This window comes from Schistocerca cancellata, chromosome 1 (assembly GCF_023864275.1).
Source record: "Schistocerca cancellata isolate TAMUIC-IGC-003103 chromosome 1, iqSchCanc2.1, whole genome shotgun sequence".
Taxonomy (NCBI): Eukaryota; Metazoa; Arthropoda; class Insecta; order Orthoptera; family Acrididae; genus Schistocerca; species Schistocerca cancellata.
Genome location: NC_064626.1, coordinates 970,417,581 through 970,426,955, shown reverse-complemented (window position 1 = coordinate 970,426,955; position 9,375 = coordinate 970,417,581).

The following is a 9,375-nucleotide window of genomic DNA, read 5'->3' as shown; positions in this document are numbered from 1 at the left end:
GAAAGGTGGAAGGAGTATATAGAGGGTCTATAAAAGGGCGATGTATTTGAGGACAACATTATGGAAATGGAAGACGATGTAGATGAAGATGAAATGGGAGATATGATACTGCGTGAGGAGTTTGACAGAGCACTCAAAGACCTGAGTCGAAACAAGGCCCCGGGAGTAGATAATATTCCATTAGAACTACTGACACCCTTGGGAGAGCCAGTCCTGACAAAACTCTACCATCTGGTGAGCAAGATGTATGAGACAGGCGAAATACCCCCAGACTTCAAGTATAATATAATAATTCCAATCCCAAAGAAAGCAGATGTTGACAGATCTGAAAATTACCGAACTATCAGTTTAATAAGGCACGGCTGCAAAATACTAACGCGAATTTTTTACAGGCGAATGGAAAAACTGGTAGAGGCCGACCTCGGGGAAGATCAGTTTGGATTCCGTAGAAATACTGGAACACGTGAGGCAATACTGACCCTACGACTTATCTTGGAAGGTAGATTGAGGAAGGAAAACCTACGTTTCTAGCATTTGTGGTCTTAGAGAAAGCTTTTGACAACGTTGACTGGAATGCTCTCTTTCAGATTCTGAAGCTGGCAGGGGTAAAATACAGGGAACGAAAGGCTATTTACAATTTGTACAGAAACCAAATGGCAGTTATAAGAGTTGAGGGGCATGAAAGGGAAGCAGTGGTTGGGAAAGGAGTGAGACAGGATTGTAGCCTCTCCCCGATGTTATTCAATCTGTATATTGAGCAAGCATTGAAGGAAACAAAAGAAAAATTCGGAGTAGGTATTAAAATCCATGGAGAAGAAATAAAAACCTTGAGGTTCGCCTATGACATTGTAATTCTGTCAGAGACAGCAAAGGACTTGGAAGAGCAGTTGAACGGAATGGATAGTGTCTTGAAAGGAGGATATAAGATGAACATCAACAAAAGCAAAACGAGGATAGTGTAATGTAGTCGAATTAAGTCGGGATATGCTGAGGGTATTAGATTAGGAAATGAGACACTTAAAGTAGTAAAGGAGTTTTGCTATTTGGGGAGCAAAATAACTGATGATAGTCGAAGTAGAGAGGATATAAAATGTAGTCTGGCAATGGCACGGAAAGCGTTTCTGAAGAAGAGAAATTTGTTAACATCGAGTATAGATTTAAGTGTCAGGAAGTCATTTCTGAAAGTATTTGTATGGAGCGTAGCCATGTTTGGAAGTGAAATATGGACAATAAATAGTTTGGACAAGAAGAGAGTAGAAGCATTCGAAATGAGGTGCTACAGAAGAATGCTGAAGATTAGAGGGGTAGATCACATAACAGATGAGGAGGTATTGAATAGGACAGGGGAGAAGAGACGTTTGTGGTACAACTTGACTAGAAGAAGCGATCGATTGGTAGGACATGTTCTGAGGCACCAAGGGATCACCAATTTAGCATTGGAGGGCAGCGTGGAGGGTAAAAATCGTAGAGGGAGACCAAGAGATGAATACACCAAGCAGATTCAGACGGATGTAAGTTGCAGTAGTTATTGGGAGATGAAGAAGCTTGCACAGGATGGAGTAGCATGGAGAGCTGCATCAAACTAGTCTCAGGACTGAAGACCACAACAACATTAAATATGAGTTTTGTAAAGCTAAGGAAACGTTTAAATCTGAATGTAATTAGAGGAGAGTGGTCTTAAAACTGATGCTAGTGTTCTGATAAAGAATATTCACAATGTTGGTTTATAGTAGATAACTGTCAGGCAAACCTTAAAAATAGGGCCCCTGTAGGCCAAAAAGTAGAACATAAACCTGTTATTGAGATAAGTCAAGTGAAGGCTGTAGAAACTAGGCAAGTGAAAGTTATTGAGCACCAAAGTCAACCTAGTATTATGGGAAATGTATCTGACAAGTAAAGTCATTTAGAAGCTAATGTACAGCCGGTGTTTCTCCTAAGAGTCGTCATTCGCTTCTTATCTCGTGCTTCGGCAGACATTTGCAATTTTGTTCTTGTTTTGTAGAGCTGTAGTCTGCCCAAACAATTGCTGTTCTTCACGTCTATCTTGCTACGCCCAGTGTCAACAGAAAGCGTCGATTTGTTTCCCGTTACAAACAAAATTACTTTGAAACTGGAATTTTGCGTGGCCACTCGATGGAGCGGTCCCATATTAGTTTAGTGTGAAATTCGTGTACTCGATATGTATTAACAGCAAAACTGAAAAAATAGACAGCAATCCAGCGGCGACTCAGTAGCGCTGCACGTCCGACTGTAGCAGTCACCACAGGTTAGGGCAGTGCTTTGCCGCTGTTGGAGTACTCGTTATTCTTCGAGTTTTACTGTCCCTGTTGGCACATACCGATAAAACGAATATCGTACAAGTCTCTTCTGGGTCCGCTATATCGGATTGGCACGTAAAATTATGCTTTACATGTCATTTTGTTTGCAGCGGGAAACAGACCGACGCTGCTGGTGGACACTGCGCGTCGTATGGAAAACGTCGAGAGCAGTATTTGTTTAGGCTGACAGCTGCACAATGCAAAAATAAAATTACAAATATCTTCCGAAACACCAGAGAAAATGCGCCTGACGACTCGGTACAGACATCCAGTGCATAGCGTACGTAGCAAGTCTGTGGTTGAGAATGAGATAGTGGGAAACAACGAACTGGTATTACCTAAGTTTATTACATATGATCAGGCGGGCAATAAACACGAAGCTGCATGTTTAATATCAGTTGAGGGAGCACTTCTTAAATGATGGACTGAAGGAATTAGAATTATAGTTTCTCTTTTAACACATGAAGCTGTTAAATTTGGTTTTCAATACCAAGATAAGCTTTCGTAATGGATAAGATACAAGAAGTATTTTAGAAAGAAGTTGTGTGTCCTAGCGAGTATACTAGAGTATATAATGACCCTAAACCTGATTATGAAAAATATTTATTCTGTAATGAATACTCATATGAGGATTTAGGCTTTAAACATAGTGTGTGTCAAGGAAGTCTGATTACTCCTGTAGGTACTAACGTGTGTAGTGGCTAGAAGCCTTATTATAATAAGTAGATAAACAATAACCAAAATTTGAGTGGAGTATTAAGCAATGAATATGTGTTACATAATTTATGTTGTCCATTACTATCTGCTGAGAGCGAAGGTTGTTACTAGTGTAACCAGTGATGTATTAGTCACGCCACATTACGTAGATGCACGGTATTTACTAGGAAGAAATGTATTAATTAACGGGAAGGTGGAAATTAAATATTAAAGACGCATTTATTGCCCGGACCTGTGCGGAATCTTTAAGATTTCGCGTTGAGGGCATCTAAGATCATTGCAGATGCTGTGTACCTCGCATGAGCCAATGAGAAAACTGGAAAAAGACTTTTAATTATTTCAAAGCCAGTTGGTAAAAGTTATATAATTATATTTTTTTTTATTCACTTACCTTAGGCGAAATAGTCTTATTTATTTGGTATTTAGTGGAAAGGATGGAGTTACCACATTCACAGACTTATGTATTGTAAGAAATGTTATTAATGGTTCAGTTCTTTTTAACTGCTGCGGCGGAGTTAAATTGTTCTAGCACAATCGCTGGTTTCGTACAATAGAGCATAAAGTAAGGCGCCCTAATATCCTCCTCGTTCCTAATTTTCTCCCCTACCAATTTTCAGTTCTCACAGTTGGTAACAAACGTTTAGCTGTGCGTACGAACTTGATCTCCGTCCATTGTATTGTTGAGAGAGTTTGTTTTGTGGAGCACTTGTAGGTTGCATGTACGAAGGAATTTTTTTTTTGTTTAAGTGAGTTACTGTGGCGGTCCTGCAATTCTTAATGACAGCACTGATTTACGCTCAAATACTGGGGTGTACTTCCGTCGTTTGTTGCAGTTTCTGGTGTCTAATCGTTATGGCCAAGGGTTTGGCCTATGTTGCTATTTCAGCCAATACAATAATTTCATCCCAGTGTAGTTCCTATTTTCGTCCCAGGGACGAAATTCGGAACTGTTATTTGCTTTTTATAAAGATTACTTTACTTTTTTGATAGGGGAAAGCAGAAGGGAAGGGAAATGGATTCCGTTACGGAATGCTTACTTTCTTATCACAAAACATGCCCCTTATCTATATAGACATACAAATTCCTACGGTACACATCTTTGGATAGCTGAAGAAACTTGAAAAGAGTGTTCATTCACGACATTCAAGTGACCTAGTGAAACTGTGTTGCAATGCCAGAAAGTAGAAGTACATTTAAATTAACTGTACTTCAGAGAATTTTTGTGGATGGATGAAATTAAGAAAACCTTTTCAGTATTTCTATTTTGCAATGTCAACGTTTATATGTAATACTGGCTTCAGCATGTTACAACAATTTAACTGTAACTTGCCATCAAGTCACCCATAAACTCACGAACCGATATATAACAATTTCTACCCTTTCAGGAGTTACATAGGTCCTAAAATACTAAGGTGACGATGTTTCGTCCCCCTACCTTACTCATAAATTTATACATAATTCTCACAAGTGCTAATGCATAATAAATTTGGTGGTCGCTGTAATGAATTGGCATATTGAAAGAAGTTATATAGAGATAGAATTACGAGTAGTAGATTGCCGTTATTTTATGTGAGAATAATTAGAAAATCAACGTTGATTGAAGTGGACTGGGAACAGTCATTAAACACTGACATTAATCAAAAGAAATGCGCTACTAGAAAGAAGTAATATCCTTTCATTTATAATAATCTTGCTGTCGTAAGAGTATTGCGTTTATTGTGTTTAAAAGAAATCTGAAAGAAGTTATAGTAGCTCTTTTAAACATGCGGAGTGGAAAATTTGGTCCCACTACCGAAGTCTGAAACGAATTATGTGATGCGAAAACAATGAACATAAGGGGCAGTCAGATGAAACGGAGACAGATGTAAAAAATGTAGTCAGCAGATAAACAGTCTGCTGATGGAAAGTGAGATTGTCGTATTAATATCTTTCATCGATAAAAATACCAAACTACTGATTAAAAATACAGAATTTCATCTGTGCTGACAATCTGCTTAATTGGTAAAAGAGGTTTTAATCTGTTGACTGGATGCTATATGAGGCCATAGATGACCTTTCTATCAATTACATGGCGAACGACCTCTCCTTCTAAAACGCAGACTTGTACTTTGAGTATCAATGAAAGATGAGCCCACTTGACAAGGAATCACAGTGAAACACTACAGTACGCGATACTACGAAGTGGTGTTATGTATTTCGTAACCTCACTATATCCGTCATCCACATGACCGCTAAAAGGAATCCATTAAACTTCGATTACACGATAAATCAGTCGAGTGTAAACGCCGTAAATTCAACTAAATACCTAGGAATTACAGTAACGTTGTGGGGAACGCTAACGAAAGACTGCGTTTTACTGGCAAGACGTATAAAAAATGTAACAGATCTACTAAAGAGACTGCCTATACTAAGGTTGTCCGTCTCTTTTGGAATACTGCTGCACGGTGTGGAATCCTTACCAGGTGGGACTGACGGAGTACATCGAGAAAGTTCAAAGAAGGCCAGAATGTTTTGTATTGTAGCGAAATAGGGGCGAGAGTGTCACTGAATTAATGCAGGATTAAAACAAAGGCGTTTTTCGATAAGGCGGAATCTTCTCACGAAATTTCGATTACCAACCTTCTCCTTCGAATGAGAAAATATTTTGATGACAACGACCTACAGAGGGCGTTCAAAAAGTTTGGCACAGTCGTCTCCTATTTTTTAATTTTTTTGCAGGAGGACAATGAAATTTTTTGTGAACATACTGCTCCATCAGCTGTGATGCATCTAGCCCAACGTTCTTTCCATGATGTAAATACACATTGGTAAAATTCTGAAAATTGACTTTTACACTATCGATTGACACAGGAAATAAGGTCTTTTTCACTATCATAAGTTTTACTGCGCAGGTGGGCCTTCAGACGACCAAAGAGGTAAACATCAGACGGTGCCAAGTTCGGACTGTAGGGAGGATGAGGAACAATTTTCCAACCCATTTTCCTGATTTTCTCCTGCGTAATAAAGGCTGTATGGGGTTTGGCGTTGTCATAGTGTAATCTGATGAGGTGACCCTGAAGCTGTGGTCTGTGGGTCTTGATGGTACGTCGCAGCTTGTCCAATGACAAGCAGTAACTGTCCCGGTTAATTGTGAATCCAGGTTCCAAAGAGTCAATGAAAAATGACACTTCCCAGAAGAAGGAGGCCATCACCCTTCGGCCTGGTGTTCGTGAAAGTCTTGGTATCTTCTTCCGAGGGAACCCGGATGACGCCACTCCTTGGATTGGGTTTTGCTCTCAGATTCGGACAAAAACAACCATGTTTCATCCTGGGTATAGACGCCGTCAAAACACTGTTTCCACTCTTCTATAAAGGTCTTCATGACACCCTCGCACATAGTCTTCCTCATCGTTTTCGTCACTCTTGTCAATAATCTAGGCACCAAAAGTGCACAAATTTTTCTGTACCCTAGTGACTGTCCCAGTGATACCACACTACCCAATGACAAACGAGTCATTTCAGCAAGCTGTCGTGTCGTCACACATCTGTCATTTTGGATTACTGGATCAGTGGTCTCCTTACTCTATTCACTCACTGCCGTCGATGGTTTACCGCATCGTACAGTAGGGAGAAATCACCTTCCTTAAACCTCTGCAACCACCGCTGGATACTGCTGCGATCCACTTTGTCCTCTCCATAAACAGGGAGCAACTTCCTGTGAATCGATATGGCAGGGTCTTGAGCCTTGAAGAGGAACTCCATCACCGACTGTTGTCGCAGCCTGACATCTGCTTTAAGGTCCATTGTGGACCACCTGTAAATAAAAGAAAATGCTTTTATACACCAACTTATATCGAAATGTTCCAAATATGTTCACAAAAAAATTTCCTTCTCCCCTGCAAAAAACAAAATAAAATTAGACAGGACTGTGCATAACTTTTGAACGTCCTTTGTACATAGGAACAATCATCATAATAAAATAAGGGAAACCAGAGCTCGCACGGAAAGATATAGGTGTTCGTTTGTTCCGCGCGCTGTATGAGATTGGAATAATAGAGAATTGTGAAGGTGATTCGACGAAACCTCTGCCAGGCACTTAAATGTGATTTGCAGAGTATCCATGGAGATGTAGATGTAGATCAGCCACCTACGACTGGATTTCGTCCGCGACACAAACAGTGTATTACACTGTATATCGAAAACAATGAAATATAAAAATACGGTCGCGAGAATGCAGGTAGCCGGTAGGCGTGTATAAATCGTGAGCTGTTTCTATTAACGAAACTGAAACTGAAGGAACATAGTAGTACCTCGTGAAACAGGTAATGAAGTGAAACTAAGCTTATCCATTATGGATGTTCTAGCACCCTGACTGTTTATTGAATCTAAATAAATGAAACAGCAACCAGTCTTTTTTTTTTTAAACAGCTATTTATTATTCCATGATCCGGTTTTCGAGCCGTTTAAGGCTGATCTGCAAACGGTTTTCCGGAAGTCATATATCTATTTGAAGCATAATGTAAGAAGCTGTCTTGTCACAATACGAGCGGCAGCTTTTTCTTTTTCTTTTCTTTTTTTTTTTGTGTGTGTTAGTATCCATCTGTCCGCATCCGTTGTTATGGGCACTTGCACCACATCACCCAGTTTTACATAATACGTTTTTTCACACACTCTGAAAGCGAAACTTTGCCAGCATCCAACATGTCCCATAGCAATTGACGTTCGTGGAATCGTAACGCCCGCTCCGTTCACCGCCACCGCCTTCCGTCCAGGTATGAGGTCTGACGATGGTTTAAACTGTCTGAAACCGTTAACCACAAGAATAAAGGTTTATTTCACTTGAGACTGTTTATGTTCATTTTAAAGCACTAAGAAAACCGCTGTTCGCCACGAGAAATATTCTCAAAAATTACTTCCATTAGTATTCAGATTTTGGGCAGCACTCGTATGTCTTTTTTTTTCACAAGAAACATCAAACGCACTCACTCTCTTCTATTCACTATTACAGAATGCTATACCGCAACTGATACAATAAAAAGAAATAACAGCTTCTATAAACATGGCAATTTGAAAACAGTCTCAACCACTTACATGTGCTGTGGCTGTGCGACCGTCAATGCTTATGAGTCCACATATAGCGCTACCGGGTCTTACTAAATGGGCAATAAACCGGTAATGTTTGTCCTGTGGAAGGTTCTTTTATTGACTGTGCTCATGCGTGATGGAAAGGCGTCGGAATGTGTACGTTCCTTGAAAAATTGCTATAGAAACGAGGCAATGGCATGAGAAACCGGATTCGAACCATTTTCTATTTGTTGCAATTAGACTGTAATTATGTAAAATGAACAGTCGCCAGCCTAATTAGGCAAAGTTGTCCTAGTATTAGTTACTTGAGGTTGAAATTCTATTTTGCAATTTGGATAGAAACACAACAACAAGCAATGTGACAGTATGAAACTTCCTGGCAGATTCATATCAGCGCACACTCCGCTGCAGAGTGAAAATCTCAATGTGATAGTAGTTTCGCATGAACAACACAACAATACTATTAAATGTTTTTCCATCAACTGGATCTCAGTAATACTTAACTATCTGTACAATAAAGCAGCAAAATAATTATCACTAGAAGTATAACATTTACTTGAGGTGTAGCACTACTATCTTGGACATGGGACTTTTTTTATCAGTTGAATTATTTCAAAATACTTTCGCTTAAATGATTTTTAAATAATTGTATCATGTTTACTGATTATTATTTGTGTTTTCAGGGAGCATTCAGTTCCTTATACCACTAGTATTTAGCTCAAATGTGACATGTCGTATCTAGACACATATAGTCTGAATAGTTGTAGCCAACTATTTATTATATCACAGAATTTTTAGATGCTGACATGTGCACTTCGTTAATGTTGTAGTTGTAACGTAAAATTTAAATCTGGCTCAACAATTATCACTGAGGCCCATAAACTAATCATCAGTAGGCTCAGATGAAGACTGAACATTTTGGTCGTAACATAATATGAGAAACAGTTTTAACTATGTACATATAAAATTACAAACATTGTTACAAGCAAACCTAGAGCATAATTTATCCCCATGCCGGTCCTTCGAGACTACTACCCAAGAACTGCTATGAATCATTGCAGTTTTTGCTAGCCAAGAACTATTATGAATCATCATAGTTTTTGCATGTTATTGTAATACAGAGCTGTGATTTAAATAAGAAGAATCTTTACGGTGAATACTTCAGATCTTCTCTTTCCAATTCTATTTTGGTGAAACTTTAACCTTCCTGATTACTAGTACAAGGTCCACTGAATAATTATGAAATTTACTACTCCATGAAGCTTACTAGTTTTTT